Source organism: Olea europaea, chromosome 17 (genome assembly GCF_002742605.1).
Source record: "Olea europaea var. sylvestris chromosome 17, O_europaea_v1, whole genome shotgun sequence".
Lineage (NCBI taxonomy): Eukaryota > Viridiplantae > Streptophyta > Magnoliopsida > Lamiales > Oleaceae > Olea > Olea europaea.
The window spans coordinates 16522902-16547493 of NC_036253.1; positions in this window are offsets into that span (position 1 = coordinate 16522902).

A 24592-nucleotide genomic window follows, 5' to 3' on the forward strand; every position below is an offset into this window, starting at 1 on the left:
TTGGCAGGTTGATTGGAAACGGCCCGAGAAATTGTTCTCGGGGCAAAGACCCGGAATCACTGAATTTTAGCCAAATTCCTTCGTTTAGGCCTCCAAATAATTAATTTTTGTATTAATTTTGTCAGGTTGAAGAAGTGTAGGATAGAAAATTAACAACGCGAAATGGCACCAAGGGCAATTTCGTCATTTGTAGCGACGGTGTCGGAATTTTCCAAAATTTGGCAGGTTGAATTGAAACGGCCTGAGTAATTGGACTCGGGGTACAAATCGGAGATCACGGGATTTTAGCCAAATTCCTTTGTTTAGGGCTCCGAATAATTAATTTTCGTATTAATTATGTGAGATTGAAGAAGTGTTGGACAGAAAATTAACTACGCAAAATCGCACTAGGGCAAATTTAGCCATTTATCGTGACGATGTCGGAATGGGCCGAAATTTGGCAGGTTGATTGGAAACGGACTGACAAATTGGACTCAGGGCACAGACCCGGGATTACTAGATTTTAGCCAAATTCCTTCGTTTAGGCCTCCGAATAATTAATTTCCGTATTAATTTTGTCAGTTGAAGAAGTGTATGACAGAAAATTAACAATGCAAAACCGCACAGGCGGTAATTTCGTCATTTGTCGTGACGGTGTCGGAATTGCCGAAATTTGGCAGGTTGATTGGAAACGGCTCGAGAAATTGGACTTGGGGCAAAGACCCTGGATCACGGGATTTTAGCCAAATTCCATCGTTTAGGCCTCCGAATAATTAATTTATGTATTAATTATGTCGGGCTGAAGAAGTGTTGGACAGAAAATTAACAAAGAAAAACGGTACCTGGGGCAATTTTGTCATTTGTCGTGACGGTGTCGGACTGCACTGAAATTTGGTAGGTTGATTGGAAACAGCCCACGAAATTTGACTCGGGGCACAGATCTGGGATCACGGGATTTTAGCCAAATTCCTTCGTTTGGGCCTCTGAATTTTTAATTTTCGTATTAATTATGTCAGGTTGAGGATGTGTTGGACAGAAAATTAACAAAGAAAAGTCGTAGCAGGGGCAATTTCGTCGTTTGTCGCGATAGTGTCGGAATGGGCCGAAATTTAGCAGGTTGATTGGAAACGGCTCGAGAAATTGGACTTGGTGCACAAACTCGGGATCACGAGATTTTAGCCAAATTCCTTCGTTTAGGCCTCCGAATAATTAATTTTCGTATTAATTATGTCAGGCTGAAGAAGTGTTGGACAGAAAATTATAAAAGAAAACCTCACCAGGGGCAATTTTGTCATTTGTCGTGATGGTGTCGGACTGTGCCGAAATTTGGAAGGTTGATTGGAAACTGCCCAAGAAATTGGACCCGGGGCACAGACCCGGGATCACAGGATTCTAGCCAAATTCCTTTCTTTAGGCCTGTAAATTTTTAATTTTCTTATTAATTATGTTAGGTTGAGGATGTATTGGACCGAAAATGAACAACGCAAAACCGCAGCAGGGGCAATTTCGTCATTTGTCGCGACGGTGTCGAAATGGGCCAAAATTTGGCAGGTTGATTGGAAGCGACCCGAGAAATTTTACTCGGGGCACAGACCTAGGATCGCGGGATTTTAGCCAAATTCCTTCGTTTAGGCCTCCGAATAATTAGTTTTCGTATTAATTTTTGTTAGGCTGAAGAAGTGTTGGACAGAAAATTAACAAAGAAAAATCGAACTAGGGGCAATTTTCTCATTTGTCGCCACGTTGTAGAAATGAGCTGAAATTTGGCAGGTTGATTGGAAACGGCCCAAGAAATTGGACTCGGGGCACATACCCGGGATCACAAGATTTTAGCCAAATTCCTTAGTTTAGGCCTCTGAATTTTTAATTTTCGTATTAGTTATGTCAGGTTGAAGATGTGTTGGACAGAAAATTAACAAAGAAAAGCCGTACCTGGGGCAATTTGGTCATTTGTCATGACGGTGTCGGAATGGGCCGAAAATTGTCAGGTTGATTGGAAACGGCTCGAGAAATTGGACTCGGTGCACAAACTCGGGAACACGAGATTTTAGCCAAATTCCTTCATTTAGGCCTCCGAATAATTAATTTCCGTATTAATTTTGTCAGGGTGAAGAAGTGTTGGACAGAAAATTAACCATGCAAAATCGCAACAGGGGGCAATTTCGCCTTTTGGGGCGACGGTGTCAGAATGGGCCGAAATTTGGCTGGTTGATTGGAAATAGCCTGAGAAATTGGACTCGGGGCACAAACCTGAGATCACGGTATTTTAGGCAAATTCCTTCGTTTAGGCCTCCGAATAATTAATTTTCGTATTAATTATGTCAGGGTGAAGAAGTGTTGGACTGAAAATTAACAACGCAAAATCGCAGCGGGGGCAATTTCGTCATTTGTCGCGACGGTGTCGGAATAGGCCGAAATTTGGCCGGCTGATTGGAAACGACCCTAGATATTGGACTCAGGGTATAAACTCGGGATCATGGGATTTTAGCCAAATTCCTTCGTTTAGGCCTCCGAGTAATTAATTTTCGTATTAATTATGTCAGGTTGAAGAAGTGTTGGACAGAAAATTAACAACACAAAATCGTACTAGAGGCAATTTCGTCATTTGTCGTGACGGTGTCGGAATGTGCCAAATTTTGGCCGGTTAATTGGAAACGGCCCAAGAAATTGGACTCGGGGCACAGACCCGGGATCATTGGATTTTAGCCAAATTCCTTCGTTTAGGCCTCCAAATAATTAATTTTCGTATTAATTATGTCAGGTTGAAGAAATGTTGGACAAAAAATTAACAACGTAAAATCGTACCAGGGGCAATTTCATCATTTGTCGCGACGGTGTCAGAATGGGCCGAAATTTGGCAGGTTGTTTGGAAACGGTCCGAGAAATTGGACTCGAGGCACAGACCCAGGATCACGGGATTTTAGCCAAATTCCTTCGTTTAGGCCGTCGAATAATTAAATTTCGTATTAATTATGTCAGACTGAAGAAGTGTGGGACAGAAAATTAACAAAGAAAAACCACACCAGGGGCCATTTTGTCATTTGTCACGATGGTGTCGAAATGGACTGAAATTTGGCAGGTTGATTGGAAACGGCCCGAGAAATTGGATTAGGGGCACAGACTCAGGATCACGGCATTTTAGCCAAATTCCTTCGTTTAGGCCTCCGAATAATTAATTTTCGTATTAATTTTATCAGGTTGAAGAAGTATTGGATAGAATATTAACAACGCAAAACTGCACCAGGGGCAATTTCGTCATTTGTCGCGACGGTGTCGGAATGGGCCGAAATTTGGAAGGTTGATTGGAAACGGTCCGAGAAATTGGACTTGGGGCATAGACCAAGGATCACGAAATTTTAGCCAAAGTCCTTCGTTTAGGCCTCCGAATTATTAATTTTCGTATTAATTATGTCGGACTGAAGAATTGTTGGACAAAAAATTAGCAAAGAAAAACCGCACCAGGGGCAATTTTGCCATTTGTCGCGACAGTGTCGGAATGGGCCAAAATTTGGTAGGTTGATTGGAAACAGCCCGAGAAATTGGATTTGGGGCACAGACTTGGGATCACGGCATTTTAGCCAAATTCCTTCGTTTAAGCCTCCAAATAATTAATTTTCGTATTAATTATGTCAGGTTGAAGAAGTGTGGGACAGAAAATTAACAAAGAAAAGTCGCACCAGAGGCAATTTCGTCATTTGTCTCGACGGTGTCAGAATGGGCCTAAATTTGGCAGGTTGATTGGAAACAGTCCAAGAAATTGGACTCGGGGCACAAACCCGGGATCATGGGGTTTTAGCCAAATTCCTTCGTTTAGGCCGTCGAATAATTAATTTCTGTATTAATTATGTCGGACTGAAGAAGCGTTGGACAAAAAATTGACAAAAAAAACCGCACCAAGGGCAATTTTGTCATTTATCGCAACGATGTCGGAATGGGCCTAAATTTGGCAAGTTGATTGGAAACGGCCCTAGATATTGGACTCGGGGCACAAACCCGGGATTATGGGATTTTAGCCAAATTCCTTCGTTTAGGCCTCCGAATAATTAATTTTCGTATTAATTATGTCAGGCTGAAAAAGTGTTGGACAGAAAATTAACAACGCAAAATCGCACCAGGGGCAATTTCGTCATTTGTCGCGACGGTGTCGGAATGGGCCAAAATTTGGCCGGTTAATTGGAAACGGCCTGAGGAATTGGACTCGGGGCATAGACCCGAGATCACGGGATTTTAGCCAAATTCTTTCGTATTGGCCTCCGAATAATTAATTTCCATATTAATTATGTCAGGTTGAAGAAGTGTTGGACAGAAAATTAACAACGCAAAATCGTACCAGGGGCAATTTCATCATTTGTCGCGACGGTGTCAGAATGGGCCGAAATTTCGCAGGTTGATTAGAAACGGTCCGAGAAATTGGACTTGGGGCACAGACCCGGGATCACGAGATTTTAGCCAAATTCCTTCGTTTAGGCCTTCGAATAATTAATTTCCCTATTAATTATGTCAGACTGAAAAACTGTTGAACATAAAATTAACAAAGAAAAATCGCACTAGGGGCAATTTTGTCATTGGTCGCGACGGTGTCAAAATGGACCAAAATTTGGCTGGTTTATTGGAAATGGCCTGAGAAATTGGATTCGGGGTACAGACCCAGGATCACGGCATTTTAGCAAAATTTCTTCATTTAAGCCTTCGAATAGTTAATTTTCGTATTAATTATGTCAGGTTGAAGATGTGTTGGATAGAAAATTAACAACGCAAAACCACACCAGGGGCAATTTTGTCATTTGTCGCAATAGTGTCGAAATGGGCCGTAATTTGGAAGGTTGATTGGAAACGGTCCGAGAAATTGGACTCGGGGCACAGACCCGGGATCACGGGATTTTAGTCAAATTCCTTCGTTTAGGCCGTCGAATAATTAATTTTTGTATTGATTATGTCATACTGAAGAAGTGTTGGACAGAAAATTAACGAAGAAAAACCGCACCAAGGGCAATTTTTTCATTTATCGCGATGGTGTCGGAATGGGCCGAAATTTGGCTGGTTGATTGGAAACGGCCTGAGAAATTGGATTCGGGGTACAAACCCAAGATCACGGCATTTTAGCCAAATTCCTTCGTTTAAGCCTCCAAATAATTAATTTTCGTTTTAATTATGTCAGGTTGAAGAAGTGTTGGACAGAAAATTAACAACGCAAAACCGCACCAGGGGCAATTTCGTCATTTGTTGCGACGGTGTCGGAATGGGCCAAAATTTTGCCGGTTAATTGGAAACGGCCCGAGAAATTGGACTCGGGGTGCAGATCGGGGATCACGGGATTTTAGCCAAATTCCTTCGTTTAGGCCGTCGAATAATTAATTTCCGTATTAATTATGTCAGACTGAAGAAGTGTTGGACAGAAAATTAACAAAGAAAAATTGCACGAGGGGCAATTTTGTCATTTGTCTCGACGGTGTCGGAATGGGCCGAAATTTAGCAGGTTGATTGGAAACGGTCCAAGAAATTGGATTCGGGGCACAGACCCGGGATCATGGCATTTTAGCCAAATTCTTTCTTTTAAGTCTACAAATAATTAATTTTCATATTAATTATGTCAGGTTGAAGATGTGTTGGACAGAAAATTAACAAAGAAAAGTCGCACCAGGGGCAATTTTGTCATTTGTTGCGACGGTGTCGGAATGGGCCGAAATTTGGCAGGTTGATTGGAAACGGTTCGAGAAATTGGACTCGGGGCGCAGACCAGGGATCACGGGATTTTAGCCAAATTACTTCGTTTAGGCTGTCGAATAATTAATTTCTGTATTAATTATGTCAGACTGAAGAAGCATTGGACAGAAAATTAACAAAGAAAAATCGCACCAAGGGCAATTTTGTCATTTGTCGCGACGGTGTCGGAATGGGCCAAAATTTGACAGGTTGATTTGAAACGATCTGAAAAATTGGACTCGGGGTACAGTCCAGGAATCACGGGATTTTAGGCAAATTCCTTCGTTTAGTCCTCCGAATAATTAATTTTCGTATTAATTATGTCAGACTGAAGAAGTGTTGGGCAGAAAATTAACAAAGAAAAACTGCACCAGGGGCAATTTTGTCATTTGTCGCGACGGTGTCGGAATGGGTCGAAATTTGGCAGGTTGATTCGAAACGGCCCGAGAAATTGGAGTCGGGGCACAGACCCGGGATCACGGCATTTTAGCCAAATTCCTTCGTTTAAGCCTCCGAATAATTAATTTTCGTATTAATTATGTCAGGTTGAAGATGCGTTGGACAAAAAATTAACAAAGAAAAGCCGCACCAGGGGCAATTTTGTCATTTGTCGCGACGGTGTTAGAATGGGCCGAAATTTGGCAGGTTGATTGGATACTGATATGATCCAGGAGTCGAGCCCGACGAAAGCAAGTGCGAGCCGAGACCCACTGATAGTCGATGGCGAACCAATGACGTGATTAAGAGCAAAGCAAGTGAAACATGTGATGGGATTGCTCGCTCAAGAAACCATTGATGGAACCAAGTTCGGGACTCAAAATGGAGCAACTTTCATGTTTGGGTCGAAGGTCGAATCAACTTGGATCAATTTATTATCAAGCGACGAAACCGGAGGCTAAAAATAAGCATGTGCGACCGCACAGCAAAAACACCATGTGGCCACACAGTGTCATACCGAAACTTAAATTGGGATTTTTGGTTGAACCATGTGACCGCATGGAAATACACCATGCGGCCGTACAAGCTAAAAATTTGGCAAATTTTCCATATTTTGTTAGATTTTGATTCTTTTCCATTTTTTGGAGATTATGCTCGACTTTTGCACAATTTTTACCTAGTTTTTAGTATAAATAGGAGTTTCCATTCAATTGTTAAAAACCTTTGACATTATTGATATTGAGTTAAAGTGAGGCATATTGTCTTCTCTTCATCGTTCTTCATTGAACAATTTTCGAACTTATCAAGTTTTAATTTGTGGCGTTCAAACAATCCGATTTAATTCTTGGATTGCGTGATCAAGGGGTCTTTCAAGCGTCGTTCTTGTTGGATTTTTTGGTTTGACTTGTTAATCCTAAATTTTGAATTAATTTGGCTTTCTTGGGTTCGTCAATCTCGTTGTGGGTTTCGTAGTCAATGTTGCTACGGGATTCGCATCAGTTGATATCAGAGCTTTGGCTCCAAATTAATTGAAGGTTATATCTTTTCTTTATTTGTTTGGGTCTTTAATTTTTATTTCTTAGTTTTTCTTCATTCCTGTTTTCTTTTCATCGTTTTGTTGAGTTGTTGGTAGTTTACTCACCTTCTTTCATCAAGGAGGAAAAAAAAGAGAGAGTACAAAAACGAAAAAAAGGGGTTACTGTACATTCGAGGTACTGTTCATCTCAAAGTATTGTTCACAAAAAACAAAAAAAAATATATATATATATATATAAAATTTGATATCATTGTTTGATTTTGTGTTTTTTTTTCTACCAACAACAATTCCTACATTGTGTTTGATTTTTGGGATATTCAATTGGGTTCGAGTCTCTCATTCTTCTTTTGAGTCTATTCATATATTCGTGTCAAAACATTCATCTATTCGACTTATTCAAGCCCTTTGAGTCTCGTGGTCTTTGATTAATATTCGATTTGTTTGAATTGTCGGTAAAATAATTGATTTAGTTCACTTGGTTCTTTGAAGTGCTTGGAGGTAGACTTTGAGTGGTAAAAGGCCGAGTGGTGAGTTTAATAGAGGGAAAAAGCCATAGTGAGTGTTTTTCGAGTGAAATCTTTGTGAGGCATAAAAAAATTGTGTGATATGATGTCAAAAAGAGAAGGTTCTAATTCAAGCTGAAACGGTAATGACAACAATGCATCGGAGGACATGATAAGGAGGTTTGAAAGGGTACTTGGTGATGTTAGGGAGAAGGTGGATAGGCAAGGGGAGTGGATGGCACAAATGGGTACTACAATTGCTAATCTTAGCCGGGGACAAGTGGAAATGTCTAATGCTAGGGGACCGGGTAGGTGTGAATCTAGGAGAGGAAGGCGGGATGAGTATCGTAGTGATGAGGATGATTTTGATGAAAATGACATTGATATGGGTCGAGCGAGGCACAGGGGCGATAGGATGGAAAGATAGGGTAGAAATAACTTAGGAGATGAAGTAGATGGAAATTTGGGGAGTATTAAAATGTCTATTTCGCAATTTAAGGGGAGAAGCGATCCGGAAGCATATTTAGAGTGGGAAAGGAAGGTTGAGATGATTTTTGAGTGCTATAATTATTCAGAGGAGAAAAAGGTAAAATTGGCGGTGCTTGAATTCGTGGGTTATACGATATCTTGGTGGGATCAAGTACTTACATCACGGCGTAGGGGTCGGGAAAGTCCAATTAGCACTTGGGATGAGTTGAAGATGTTGATGAGGAAGAGGTTTGTTCCGAGTCACTATTATAGGGAAATCCATAAAAAATTACAAGGTTTGTACCAAGGATCGAAAAGCGTAGAGGATTATCACAAAGAGATGGAAATTCTTGTGATTCGAGCTAATGTGGAGGAAGATCGGGAAGCTACCATGGCACAGTTCTTGAATGGGTTAAATCGGGATATTGCAAACGTTGTAGAGTTGCAACATTATGTGGAAATCGAGGACATGTTACATGTGGCAATGAAGGTCGAGAGGCAATTGAAGAGGAAGAGGACGTCTAGGCAACCGTTAGGTACTTCGACTCCTAATCCAACATGAAAATCGAACTGGGATGACAACAATTAAAATGGGGCTGCACCTAGAGGTAAAAATGATTGGCAAAAGGGCAAGGATGAAAACTCTAGCAAACCAATATCGAAATCGGAAGCACAACCGTCGCGCAATCGGGACATCAAATGTTTTAGGTGTTTGGGAACGGGGCATATTGCTTCTCAATGCCCAAACAAACGGGCGATGGTGTTGCGGGATAATGGAGAGATTGTGAACGATAGTGATGGCGAGTTTGATGACATGCCGGCGTTGGAGGGTGTTAGTGAAGAAGAAAAAGTTGAAGGGCCGGTTGGGGATCTATTAGTCACAAGGCGAGCTCTCACTACTCACGTCAAAGTGGATGACTTGGAGTTGCAACGGGAGAACATTTTCCACACTCGATGCCATATCAACAATACAGTATGTAGTCTTATAGTTGATGGTGGTAGTTGCACTAATGTAGCTAGCGTATCTCTTGTAGAAAAATTGGGTTTAACATTGTTGAGACACCTGAGACCTTATAAATTGCAATGGTTGAATGAGAGTGGCGAGGTGAGGGTGAATCGAAGGGTGTTACTTAATTTGTCAATTGGGAGTTATAAGGACGAGTTAGTGTGTGATGTGGTGCCAATGCAAGCGGGACATATTTTATTGGGACGACCATGGCAATATGATAGGAAAGCTATGCATGATGGGTACAAAAATCGATATAGTTTTATTAAGGATGGAAGGACCATTACTCTTGTGCCATTAACACCGGCGTAAGTCTATGAGGACCAATTAAAATTGAGAAGTGAGGAAGAGAGGAGAGCAAAAGAGTTAGAAAAAATGAGAGCAAATAGTGAGTTGGAGAAAAAGAGAGAAAATCTTGAGATAGCCATTAGAGAGAAAAAGAGAGAGCAATCACAAGAGAGAAAAGAAAGAGAGTGCCCCAAGAGAAGAGAGAAAACACGAGCGAATTTCTTTGCAAAAGAGAGTGATTTGAGGAGGCCGGTAGTTGAAGAAAAGAGATGATCTTGTTCATTTATAAGGAATCACTCCTCAATTTTGAGGAAACTAACCCACCCCTTCCTAGTTTGGCTAAGTCTTTGTTGCAGGAATTCGACGATGTATTTTCGGAGGATGCACCAAGTGGATTGCTGCCTATTCGAGGCATTGAACATCAAATTGACTTCATACCCGGAGCTGTAATTCCAAATCGACCGGCTTATCGAAGTAATCCCAAGGAGCTAAGGAGCTTTAAAGGCAAGTGGAGGAGTTGATGAGCAGAGGATACGTGAGAGAAAGCATAAGTCCTTGTGTGGTACCAGTTTTCCTTGTACCAAAAAAGGATGGAACATGAAAAATATGCGTGGATTGTAGGGCTATCAACAACATAACGGTAAAGTATCGTCACCCTATACCCAGGTTAGATGACATGGTTGATGAATTACATGGTGCTTGCATATTTTTTAAAATTGATTTAAAAAGCGGGTATCATCAAATTCGTATGCGGGAGGGTGATGAATGGAAAACGGCTTTTAAAACTAAATATGGTTTATATGAATGGTTGGTTATGCCGTTTGGACTCACAAATGCACCTAGCACTTTTATGCGTTTAATGAATCATGTTTTACGTGCTTTTATAGGAAATTTTGTTGTGGTTTATTTTGATGACATCTTAATCTATAGCAAAAACCTAGGAGAGCATTTGGAACATTTAAAATGTGTGCTAATTGTTTTAAGGAAAGAATAACTCTATGCTAATCTTAAGAAATGCAAGTTTTGTATGGATAGAGTTATTTTTCTTGGTTTTGTGGTTAGTGCTAATGGGGTAGAAGTAGATGTTGAAAAGATAAAAGCTATTAGAGATTGGCCGACACTTAAAAGCATAACGGAAGTTGGGAGTTTTCATGGTTTGGCTAGTTTTTATAGGCGATTTGTGAAGGATTTTAGCACTATCACTGCACCACTCACGAAAGTAGTTAAAAAGAGTGTAGGTTTTCATTGGGGTGATGAACAGGAACTTGCATTTAATACTGTTAAAGGTAGATTGTGTGAAGCACCTGTTTTGGCATTACCTAACTTTGATAAAACAGTTGAGATTGAGTGTGATGCATCAGGAATAGGGATTGGAGCAGTTTTAATGTAGGATCAGAGGCCTATTGCATACTTTAGCGAGAAATTGACTGGAGCTGCTTTAAATTATCCTACATATGACAAAGAACTTTATGCACTTGTTCGAGCTTTGGAGACTTGGCAACATTATCTATGGCCGAAGGAGTTTGTAATACATACCGATCATGAGTCACTAAAGCACTTGTGGGGACAAGGTAAATTGAACAAGAGGCATGCACAGTGGATGAAATTCATTGAGACCTTTCCATACGTCATTCGGTATAAACAAGGTAAGGAAAATGTGGTGGCGGATGCGTTGTCGTGAAGGTACGTATTGCTCACTACTCTTGATTCTAAGTTACTTGGATTTGAACATATTAAGGAATTGTATGAAAAAGATGTTGAATTTTTGAATATTTATTTGTCATGCATAAAAGGGGCGGTTGATAGGTTCTTTAGGCATGAGGGGTATTTATTTTGGGAAAATAGGTTATGTGTTCCTAATTGTTCTATTCGAGAGTTGTTAGTAAGGGAGGCACATTGTGGTGGATTGATGGGACAATTTGGGGTTCAAAAGACTTTAGATGTATTGAAGGAGCATTTTTATTGGCCTAAGATGAAAAGTGATGTTGAGGGAATTTGTAGTCGATGTATAGGTTGTAAAAAGGCTAAATCTAAGGTTTTACCACAAGGTTTGTACACACCTTTACCTACACCTAGTGAGCCTTGGGTTGATATCTCGATGGACTTTGTTTTGGGTTTATCTAGGACTAAGAGAGGTCGGGATTCTATTTTTGTGGTTGTAGATAGGTTCAGCAAAATGGCACATTTTATACCATGTCACAAAATGGACGATGCCACGAACATTGCTGACTTATTCTTTAAAGAGATTGTGCGTTTACATGGGGTTCCTAGAAGCATAGTGTCGGATCGGGATGTCAAATTTTTGAGTCACTTTTGGAGAGTTTTGTGGGGGTAAGTTTGGCACTAAGTTACTATTTTCCACAACTTGTCACCCACAAACAGATGGGCAAACCGAGGTAGTGAATAGGACTATGACACAATTGTTACGCACAGTAATCAATAAAAATTTGAAGAGTTAGGAGGAGTGTCTACCATTTGTTGAATTTGCATACAATCGAGCTGTTCACTCTACTACGTCATATTCTCCATTTGAAATTGTATATGGTTTTAATCCACTAACTCCTTTGGATTTAATTCCTTTACCTGTGAATGAACGTAGTAGTTTAGATGGCAAAAAGAAAGCGGAATTGGTTAAGTCAGTCCATGAAAAGGTAAAAGCGCAAATTGAAAACAAAAGTAAGTTGGTTGCATCCTAGGTGAACAAAGGTAGGAAGCGCGTGACATTCGAGCCACGAGATTGGGTTTAAGTGTACCTTAGGAAGGAGCGGTTTTCGGAGCAAAGGAAGTCCAAGTTGCAACCAAGGGACGATGGTCCATTTCAAGTTATTGAAAAGATAAATGATAATGCATACAAGTTGGACCTTCCAGGTGAGTATAATGTTTCAGCTACTTTTAATGTATCTGATCTCTCTCTGTTTGATGCAGGCAAAAATTTGAGGACGAATCCTTTTGAAGAGGGAGGGGATGATATGATCCAGGAGTCGAGCCCGACGAAGGCAAGTGCGAGACGAGACCCGTTGATAGTCAATGGCAGACCAATGACGCGATCAAGAGCAAAGCAAGTGAAACTAGCGATGGGATTGCTCGTTAAAGAAACCATTGATGGAACCATGTTCGGGACTCAAAATGGAGCAACTTTCATGTTCGGGTCGAAGGCCAAACCAACTTGGATCAATTTGTTATCAAGCGATGAAATCGGAGGCTGAAAATAAGCCTGTGCGACCGCACAGCAAAAACACCATGCAGCTACACAGTGGCATACCGAAACTTAAATTGGGATTTTTTGTTGAACCATGCGACCGCATGAAAATACACCATGCGGCCGCACAAGCCAAAAATTTGGTGAATTTTCCATACTTTGTTAGATTTTGATTCTTTTCCATATTTTGGAGATTATGCTCGACTTTTGCACGATTTTTACCTAGTTTTTATAAATAGGAGTTTCCATTCAATTGTTAAAAACCTTTGACATTATTGATATTGAATTAAAGTGAGGCGTATTGTCTTCTCTTCATCGTTCTTCATTGAACAATTTCGAACTTATCAAGTGTTAACTTGTGGCGTTCAAACAACCGGATTTAATTCTTGGATTGCGTGATCAAGGGGTCTTTCAAGCGTGGTTCTTGTTGGGATTTTTGGTTCGACTTTCTTTTGGGTTAATCCTAAACTTTAGATTAATTTGGATTTCTTGGGTTCGTCAATCTCGTTGTGGGTTTCGTAGTCAACGTTACTACGGGATTCGCGTCAGTTGATATTAGAGCTTAGGCTCCAAATTGATTGAAGGTTATATCTTATCTTTATTTGTTTGGATCGTTAATTTTTCTTTCTTAGTTTTTCTTCATTCTTGTTTTCTTTTCATCGTTTTTTTGAGTTGTTGGTAGTTTACTCACCTTCTTTCATCAAGGAGGGGAAAAAAAAAGAGAGAGAGTACAAAAAAGAAAAAAAATTATATATATATATATATATATAATTGATATCATTGTTTGATTTTGTGTTTTTTTCTACCAACAACAATTCCTACATTGTGTTTGATTTTTGGGACATTCAATCGGGTTCGAGTCTTTCATTCTTCTTTTGAGTCTATTCACATATTCGTGTCAAAACATTCATCTATTCCACTTATTCAAGTCCTTTGAGTCTCGTGGTCTTTAATTAATATTCGATTTGTTTGAATTGCCGGTAAAACAATTGATTTAGTTCACTTGGTTCTTTGAAGTGCTTGGAGGGAGACTTTGAGTGGTAAAAGGCCGAGTGGTGAGTTTAATAGAGGGAAAACGCCATAGTGAGTGTTTTCCGAGTGAAATCTCTGTGAGGCATAAAAAAATTGTGTTATATGATGTCGGAAAGAGAAAGTTCTAATTCAAGCCGAAACGGTAATGACAACAATGCTTCGGAGGACATGGGGTGAAATTTGATAGGTTGACTGGAAACGGCTCGAGAAATTGGACTCGGGGCACAGACCCGAGATCATAGGATTTTAGCCAAATTCCTTCGTTTAGGCCTCCGAATAATTAATTTCTGTATTAATTGTGTCAGGTTGAAGAAGTGTTGGACAGAAAATTAACAACGCAAAATCGCACTAGGGGCTATTTCGACATTTGTCACGACGGTGTCGGAATGGGCCAAAATTTGGCAGGTTGATTGGAAACGGCCCGAGAAATTGGCGTTGGGGCACAGTCCCGGGATCACGGGATTTTTTCCAAATTCCTTTGTTTAGGCCTCCGAATAATTAATTTCCATATTAATTATGTCAGGTTGAAGAAGTGTTGGACAGAAAATTCACAACGCAAAATCGCACCAGGGGCAATTTCGTCATTTGTCGCGATGGTGTCAGAATGGGCTGAAATTTTGCAGGTTGATTGGAAACAGCCCGATAAATTGGACGCAGGGCATAGACCCGGGATCACGGGATTTTACCCAAATTCCTTCGTTTAGGCCTCCGAATAATTAATTTTCATATTAATTATGTCAAGTTGAAGAAGTGTTGGACAGAAAATTAACAACGCAAAATCGCACCAAGGCCGATTTCATCATTTGTTGCGACGTTGTCGAAATGGGCCGAAATTTGGCAGGTTGATTGGAAACGACCCGAGAAATTGGAGTCGGGGCACAGTCCTAGGATCATGGGATTTTTTCCAAATTCCTTCATTTAGGCCTCCGAATAATTAATTTCCGTATTAATTATGTCAGGTTGAAGAAGTGTCGGACAGAAAATCAACAACGCAAAATCGCACTGAGGGCAATTTCATCATTTGTCGCAACGGTGTCGGAATGGGCCGAAATTTGGCATGTTGATTGGAAGCGGCCCGAGAAATTGGAGTCGGGGCATGGACCCTCTATGACGGGATTTTAGCCAAATTCCTTCGTTTAGACCTCCAAAGAATTAATTTTCGTATTAATTATGTCAGGCTGAAGAAATAGTGGACAAAAAATTAACAAAGAAAAATCGCACCAGGGGCAATTTTGCCATTTGTCGCGACAGTGTCGGAATGAGCCGAAATTTTGCAAGTTGATTGGAAACGGCCGGAGAAATTGGACTCGGGACCTAGACCCGAGATCATGGGATTTTAGCTAAATTCCTTTGTTTGGGCCTCCGAATAATTAATTTTCGTATTAATTATGTTAGGCTCAAGAAGTGTTGGAAAGAAAATTAAAAACGCAAAATCGCACCAGGGGCGATTTCGTCATTTGTCGCGACGGTGTCGGAATGAGCCCAAATTTGGTAGGTTGATTTGAAACGGCCCGAGAAATTGGACTCGGGGCATAGACCTGAAATCACGAGATTTTAGCCAAATTCATTCGTTTAGGCCTCCGAATAATTAATTTCCGTATTAATTGTGTCAGGCTGAAGAAGTGTTGGACAGAAAATTAACAAAGCAAAATCGCACCAAGGGCGATTTCGTCATTTGTCGCGATGGTGTCGGAATGGGCCGAAATTTGGCCGGTTGATTGGAAACGGCCCAAGAAATTGGACTCAGGGCGTAGACCTGAGATCACGGGATTTTAGCCAAATTCCTTCGTTTAGGCCTCCGAATAATTAATTTCCATATTAATTGTGTCAGGCTGAAGAAGTGTTGGACAGAAAATTAACAATGCAAAATCGCACCAGGGGCGATTTCATCATTTTCCGCGACGGTGTCGAAATGGGCAGAAATTAGGCAGGTTGATTGGAACCGGCCCGAGAAATTGGTCTCGGGGCACAGACCTGGGATCACGGGATTTTAGCCAAATTCCTTCGTTTAGGCCTCTGAATAATTAATTTCCATATTAATTATATCCGATTGAAGAAGTGTTGGACAGAAAATTAACAACGCAAAACCGTACCAGGGGCAATTTCGTCATTCGTCGCGACGATGTCGGAATGGGCCGAAATTTGGCAGGTTGATTGGAAACGGCCTGAGAAATTAGTGTCGGGGCATAGTCTCGAGATCATGGGATTTTAGTCAAATTCCTTCGTTTAGGCCTCCGAATAATTAAATTCCGTATTAATTATGTTAGGTTGAAGAAGTGTTGGACAGAAAATTAATGACGCAAAACGCACCAGGGGCAATTTCGTCATTTGTCACGACGGTGTCGGAATGGGCCGAAATTTGGCAGGTTGATTGGAAACGGCCCGAGAAATTGGAGTCGGGGCAAGGACTCGGGCTGATGGGATTTTAGCCAAATTCCTTCGTTTAGGCCTCCGAAGAATTAATTTTCGTATTAATTATGTAAGGCTGAAGAAATAGTGGACAGAAAATTAACAAAGAAAAATCGCACCAGAGGCAATTTTGCCATTTGTCGCGACGGTGTCGGAATGGGCCGAAATTTTGCAGGTTGATTGGAAACGACCCGAGAAATTGGACTCGGGGTTTATTCCCGAGTTCAAGGGATTTTAGCCAAATTCCTTCGTTTAGGCCTCTGAATAATTAATTTTCGTATTAATTATGTCACGCTCAAGAAGTGTTGGACATAAAATTAACAATGAAAAATCGTACCAGGGGTAATTTCGTCATTTGTCACGACGGTGTCGGAATGGATCGAAATTTGGCAGGTTGATTGGAAATGGCCCGAGAAATTGGACTCGGGACACGGACGGGGGATCACGGGATTTTAGCCAAATTCCTTCGTTTAGGCCACCGAATAATTACTTTTCGTATTAATTATGTCAGGCTCAAGCTGTGTTGGATAGAAAATTAACAAAGAAAAACCGCACTAGGGGCAATTTTGTCATTTGTCACGATGGTGTCGTAAGGGGCCGAAATTCGGCATGTTGATTGGAAATGGCCCGAGAAATTGGCGTAGGGCCATAGTCTCGGGATCATGGGATTTTTTTTCCAAATTCCTTCGTTCAGGCCTCCGAATAATTAATTTCCATATTAATTATGTCAGGTTGAAGAAGTGTTGGATAGAAAATTCACAACGCAAAACCGCACCAAGGGCAATTCCGTCATTTGTCACGACGGTGTCGGAATGGGTCTAAATTTGGCAGGTTGATTGGGAATGGCCTGAGAAATTGGACGCGAAGCACAGATCCGGGATCATGGGATTTTAGCCAAATTCCTTCGTTTAGGCCTCTGAATAATTATTTTTCGTATTAATTATGTCAGGCTGAAGATGTGTTGGACCGAAAATTAACAAAGAAAAATTACACGAGGAACAATTTTGTCATTTGTCATGACGGTGTCGGAATGAGCCGAAATTTGGCAGGTTGATTGGAAACGACCCGAGAAATTGGACTCGGGGTACAGACCCGGGATCACGGGATTTTAGCCAAATTCCTTCGTTTAGGCCTTCAAATAATTAATTTTCGTATTAATTATGTTATGCTCAAGAAGTGTTGGACAGAAAATTAACAATGAAAAATCGTACAAGGGGTAATTTCGTCATTGGTCGCGACAGTGTCGGAATGGACCGAAATTTGGCAGGTTGATTGGAAACGGCCCGAGAAATTGGACGTAGGGCACGGATCCTGGAACATGGGATTTTAGCCAAATTCCTTCGTTTAGGCCTCCGAATAATTAATTTTCGTATTAATTATGTCATCCTCAAAATGTGTTGGACCGAAAATTAACAAAGAACAACTGCACGAGAGGTAATTTTGTCATTTATCGCAACGGTGTCGGAATAGGCCAAAATTTGGTAGGTTGATTGGAAATGGCCCGAGAAATTGGACTCGGGGCACAGACCCGGGATCATGGGCTTTTAGCAAAATTCCTTCGTTTAGGCCTCCAAATAATTAATTTTCGTATTAATTATGTTAAGCTCAAGAAGTGTTGGACAGAAAATTAACAATGAAAAATCGCACAAGGGGTAATTTCGTCATTGGATGCGACGGTGTCGGAATGGACCGAAATTTGGCAGGTTGATTGGAAACAGCCCGAGAAATTGGACATGGGGGCACGGATCCGGGATCACGGGATTTTAGCCAAATTCCTTCGTTTAGGCCTCCGAATAATTAATTTTCGTATTAATTATGTCCGCCTCAAGATGTGTTGGACCGAAAATTAACAAAGAAATTGGACTCGGGGCACAGACCCAGGATCACGGGCTTTTAGCAAAATTCCTTCATTTTGGCCTCCGAATAATTAATTTTCGTATTAATTATATCAGGCTGAAGATGAGTTGGACAGAAAATTAACAAAGAAAAACCACACCAATGGCAATTTTGTCATTTGTCGCGATAGTGTTGGAATGGGCCGGAATTTGGCAGGTTGATTGGAAATGACCAGAGAAATTGGATTCAGGGCACGGACTCGGGATCACGGGATTTTAGCCAAATTCCTTCGTTTAGACCTTCGAATCATTAATTTTCGCATTAATTATATCAGGCCAAAGAAGTGTTGGACAGAAAATTAACAAAGAAAAACCATACCAGCAGCAATTTTGTCATTTGTCGCGATGGTATTGGAATGAGCCGAAATTTGGCAGGTTGATTGGAAACGGATCGAGAAATCGGACTCGAGGGAACAGAATCGAGATCACGGGATTTTAGCCAAATTCCTTCGTTTAGGCATCCGAATAATTAATTTCCGTATTAATTATGTCAGATGGCAGAAGTGTTGGACAGAAAATTAACAACGCAAAACCGCACCAGGGTCAATTTCGTCATTTGTCATGACGGTGTCGGAATGGGCCAAAATTTGGCAGGTTAATTGGAAAAGGCCCGAGAAATTGGACTCGGGGCACAGACCTGGGATCGTGGGATTTTAGCCAAATTCCTTCGTTTAGGCCTCCGAATAATTAATTTCCATATTAATTATGTCAGGCTGAAGAAGTGTTGGACAGAAAATTAACAAAAAAAAATCGCACCAAGGACAATTTTGTCATTTGTCGCGACGATGTTGGAATGGGTCGAAATTTGGCAGGTTGATTGGAAACGACCTGAGAAATTGGATTCGGGGCACAAACCCGGGATCAAGGAATTTTAGCCAAATTCCTTCGTTTAGGCCTCCGAATAATTAATTTCCTTATTAATTATGTCAAGCTGAAGAAGTGTTGGATACAAAATAATTATGTCAGGCTAAAGAAGTGTTGGACAGAAATTAACAACGCAAAATCGTACCAGGGGCAATTTCGTCATTTGTCATGGCGGTATGGGCCGAAATTTGGCAAGTTGATTGGAAACGGCCCAAGAAATTTGACTCGGGGCACAGACCCTGGATCACTGAATTTTAGCCAAATTCCATCGTTTAGGCCTCCAAATAATTAATTTTCGTATTAATTATGTCAGGCTGAAGAAGTGTTGGACAGAAAATTAAAAAAGAAAAACCGCACCAGGGACAATTTTGTCATTTGTCGCGATGGTGTCGGAATGGGCCGAAATTTGGCAGGTTGATTGGAGACGGCCTGAGAAATTGAACTCGGGGCACAGACCTGGGATCACAGGATTTTAGCCAAATTCCTTCGTTTAGGCCTCCGAAAAATTAATTTCCGTTTTAATTATGTCAGGCTGAAGAAGTGTTGGATAGAAAATTAACAAAAACAAATCGCACCAGGGACAATTTTGTCATTTGTCACGAATGTGTTGGAATGGGCCGAAATTTGGCAGGTTGATTGGAAACGACCCAAGAAATTGGATTCGGGGCACAAACCCGGGATCACGGGATTTTAGCCAAATACCTTCGTTTAGGCCTCCGAATAATTAATTTCCGTATTAATTATGTCAGGCTGAAGAAGTGTTGGATAGAAAATAATTATGTCAGGCTAAAGAAGTGTTGGACAGAAAATTAACAATGCAAAACTGCACTAAGGGCAATTTCGTCATTTGTGGTGATGGTGTCGTAATGGGCTGAAATTTGGCAGGTTTATTGTAACGGCCCGAGAAATTTGACTCGAGGCACAGACCCTGGATCACTAAATTTTAGCCAATTTTCATCGTTTAGGCCTCCGAATAATTAATTTTCGTATTAATTATGTCAGGATGAAGAAGTGTTGGACAGAAAATTAAAAAAGAAAAACTGCACCGGGGACAATTTTGTCATTTGTCGCGACGGAGTCGGAATGGGCTGAAATTTGGCAGGTTGATTGGAAACGGCTCGAGAAATTGAACTCGGGGCACAGACTCGGGATCACGGGATTTTAGCCAAAATTCTTTCGTTTAGGCCTCCGAATAACTAATTTCCGTATTAATTATGTCAGGTTGAAGATGTGTTGTACATAAAATTAACAATGAAAAGTCGCACCAGGGGCAATTTCGTCATTTGTCGCGACGGTGTCGAAATGGGCCGAAATTTGGCAAGTTGATTGGAAACGGCCCGAGAAATTTGACTCGGGGCACAGACCCGGGATCATGGGATTTTAGCCAAATTCCTTCGTTTAGGCCTCCGAATAATTAATTTTCGTATCAATTTTGTCAGGTTGAAGAAGTGTTGGACATAAAATTAACAACGCGAAACCGCATTAGGGGCAATTTCGTCATTTGTTGCGACGGTGCCAGAATGGGCCGAAATTTGGCAGGTTGATTGGAAACAGCCCGAAAAATGGGAGTCGGGGCACCGACTTTGTATCATGAGATTTTAGCCAAATTGATTCGTTTAGCCCTCTGAATAATTAATTTTCCTATTAATTCTGTCGAGTTGAAGAAGTGTTGGATAGAAAATTAACAACATAAAACTGCACCAGGGGTAATTTCATCATTTGTCGCGACGGTGTCGGAATGGGCCTAAATTTGGCCGGTCGATTGGAAACGGCCTGAGAAATTGGAGTCGGGGCACAGACCCGGGATCACGGGATTTTTGCCAAATTCCTTCGTTTATGCCTCCGAATAATTATTTCCATATTAATTATGTCAGGCTCGAGAAGTGTTGGAAAGAAAATTAACAAAGAAAAACCGCACCAGCGACAATTTTGTCATTTGTCACGATGGTGTTGGAATGGGACGAAATTCGACAGATTTATTTGGAACGGCCCGAGAAATTGGACTCGAGGCACAGACCCGGGATCACGAGATTTTAGCCAAATTCCTTCGTTTACGCCTCCGAATTATTAATTTTCCTATTAATTATGTCGGGTTGAAGAAATGTTGGACAGAAAATTAACAACGCAAAATCTTACTAGGGGCAATTTCGTCATTTGTCGCGAGGTGTCGGAATGGGCAAAAATTTGGCAGGTTGATTGGAAATGGCCCGAGAAATTGGACTCGGGACACAAACACGGGATCTCGGGATTTTAGCCAAATTCCTTCGTTTAGGCCTCCGGATAATTAATTTCCGTATTAATTATGTTAGGCTGAAGAAGTGTTGGACAGAAAATTAACAGAGAAAAATCGCACCAGGGGAAATTTTGTCATTTGTCACGATGATGTCGGAATGGGCCGAAACTTGACAGGTTGTTTGGAAACGGCCCGAGAAATTGGAGACGGGGCATGGACCCGGGATCATGGTATTTTAGCCAAATTCCTACGTTTAGGCCTCCGGATAATTAATTTCCGTATTAATTATGTTAGGCTGAAGAAGTGTTGGACAGAAAATTAACAACGCAAAACCGCACCAGGGGGAAGTGTTGGATAGAAAATTAACAACACAAAACCGCACCATTCTGTCGAGTTGAAGAAGTGTTGGATAGAAAATTAACAACACAAAACCGCACCATTCTGTCGAGTTGAAGAAGTGTTGGATAGAAAATTAACAACACAAAACCGCACCATTCTGTCGAGTTGAAGAAGTGTTGGATAGAAAATTAACAACACAAAACCGCACCATTCTGTCGAGTTGAAGAAGTGTTGGATAGAAAATTAACAACACAAAACCGCACCATTCTGTCGAGTTGAAGAAGTGTTGGATAGAAAATTAACAACACAAAACCGCACCATTCTGTCGAGTTGAAGAAGTGTTGGATAGAAAATTAACAACACAAAACCGCACCATTCTGTCGAGTTGAAGAAGTGTTGGATAGAAAATTAACAACACAAAACCGCACCATTCTGTCGAGTTGAAGAAGTGTTGGATAGAAAATTAACAACACAAAACCGCACCATTCTGTCGAGTTGAAGAAGTGTTGGATAGAAAATTAACAACACAAAACCGCACCATTCTGTCGAGTTGAAGAAGTGTTGGATAGAAAATTAACAACACAAAACCGCACCATTCTGTCGAGTTGAAGAAGTGTTGGATAGAAAATTAACAACACAAAACCGCACCATTCTGTCGAGTTGAAGAAGTGTTGGATAGAAAATTAACAACACAAAACCGCACCATTCTGTCGAGTTGAAGAAGTGTTGGATAGAAAATTAACAACACAAAACCGCACCATTCTGTCGAGTTGAAGAAGTGTTGGATAGAAAATTAACAACACAAAACCGCACCATTCTGTCGAGTTGAAGAAGTGTTGGATAGAAAATTAACAACGCAAAACCGCACCAGGGGCAATTTCATCATTGTCGCGACGGGGTCGGAATGGGCCTAAATTTGGCAGGGTGATTAGAAACGGCCTGAGAAATTGGAGTCGGGGCACAGACCCGGGATCACGGGATTTAGCCAAATTCCTTCGTTTAGGCCTCCGAATTATTAATTTTCGTATTAATTATGTCAGGTTGAAGAAGTGTTGGACAGAAAATTAACAACGCAAAATCTTACTAGGGGCAATTTCGTCATTTGTCGCGAGGTGTCGGAATGGGCAGAAATTTGGCAGGTTGATTGGAAATGGCCCGAGAAATTGGACTCGGGACACAAACACGGGATCTCGGGATTTTAGCCAAATTCCTTCGTTTAGGCCTCCGAATTATTAATTTTCGTATTAATTATGTCAGGTTGAAGAAGTGTTGGACAGAAAATTAACAGAGAAAAATCGCACCAGGGGAAATTTTGTCATTTGTCACGATGATGTCGGAATGGGCCAAAATTTGACAGGTTGTTTGGAAACAGCCCGAGAAATTGGAGACGGGGCATGGACCCGGGATCATGGTATTTTAGCCAAATTCCTACGTTTAGGCCTCCGGATAATTAATTTTCGTATTAATTATGTCAGGTTGAAGAAGTGCTGGACAGAAAATTAACAACGCGAAACCGCACCAGGGACAATTTCATCATTTGTCACGACGATGTCGGAATGGGCCGAAATTTGACAGGTTGATTGGAAACGGCCACAGAAATCGGACTCGGAGCACATACCCGAAATCACGGGATTTTAGCCAAATTCCTTCATTTAGGCCTCCGAATAATTAATTTTCGTATTAATTATGTCTGGATGAAGTAGTGTTGGACAGAAAATTAACAACGCGAAACCGCACCAGGGACAATTTCATCATTTGTCACGACGATGTCGGAAGGGGTCGAAATTTGCCAGGTTGATTGGAAACGGCCCGAGAAATTGGAGTCGGGGCACAGACTCGGGATCACGGGATTTTAGCCAAATTGATTCGTTTAGGCCTCCGAATAATTAATTTTCGTATTAATTATGTCTGGATGAAGTAGTGTTGGACAGAAAATTAACAACGCGAAACCGCACCAGGGACAATTTCATCATTTGTCACGACGATGTCGGAATGGGCCGAAATTTGGCAGGTTGATTGGAAACGGCCCGAGAAATTGGACTCGGGGCACAGACTCGGGATCACGGGATTTTAGCCAAATTCCTTCGTTTAGGCCTCCGAATAATTAATTTCCGTATCAATTTTATCAGGTTGAAGAAGTGTTGGACAGAAAATTAACAACGCGAAATCGCATTTGGGGCAATTTCGTCATTTGTCACGATGGTGCCGGAATGGGCCGAAATTTGGCAGGTTGATTGGAAACAGCCAGAGAAATTGGAGCCGGGGCACCGACTTGGGATCACGAGATTTTAGCCAAATTGATTCGTTTAGCCCTCCGAATAATTAATTCTCGCATTTGGGGCAATTTCGTCATTTGTCGCGACGGTGTCGGAATGCAGGGGCAATTTCATCATTGTCGCGACGGTGTCGGAATGCAGGGGCAATTTCATCATTGTCGCGACGGTGTCGGAATGCAGGGGCAATTTCATCATTGTCGCGACGGTGTCGGAATGCAGGGGCAATTTCATCATTGTCGCGACGGTGTCGGAATGCAGGGGCAATTTCATCATTGTCGCGACGGTGTCGGAATGCAGGGGCAATTTCATCATTGTCGCGACGGTGTCGGAATGCAGGGGCAATTTCATCATTGTCGCGACGGTGTCGGAATGCAGGGGCAATTTCATCATTGTCGCGACGGTGTCGGAATGCAGGGGCAATTTCATCATTGTCGCGACGGGGTCGGAATGGGCCTAAATTTGGCAGGGTGATTAGAAACGGCCTGAGAAATTGGAGTCGGGGCACAGACCCGGGATCACGGGATTTTAGCCAAATTCCTTCGTTTAGGCCTCCGAATTATTAATTTTCGTATTAATTATGTCAGGTTGAAGAAGTGTTGGACAGAAAATTAACAACGTAAAATCGCACTAGGGGCAATTTCCTCATTTGTCGCGAGGTGTCGGAATTGGCAGAAATTTGGCAGGTTGATTGGAAATGGCCCGAGAAATTGGACTCGGGACACAAACACGGGATCTTGGGATTTTAGCCCAATTCCTTCGTTTAGGCCTCCGAATAATTAATTTTCGCATTAATTACATTAGGCTGAAGAAGTGTTGGACAGAAAATTAACAGAGAAAAACTGCACCAGGGGAAATTTTGTCATTTGACGCGACGGTGTTGGAATGGGCAGAAATTTGGAAGGTTGATTGGATACTGCCCGAGAA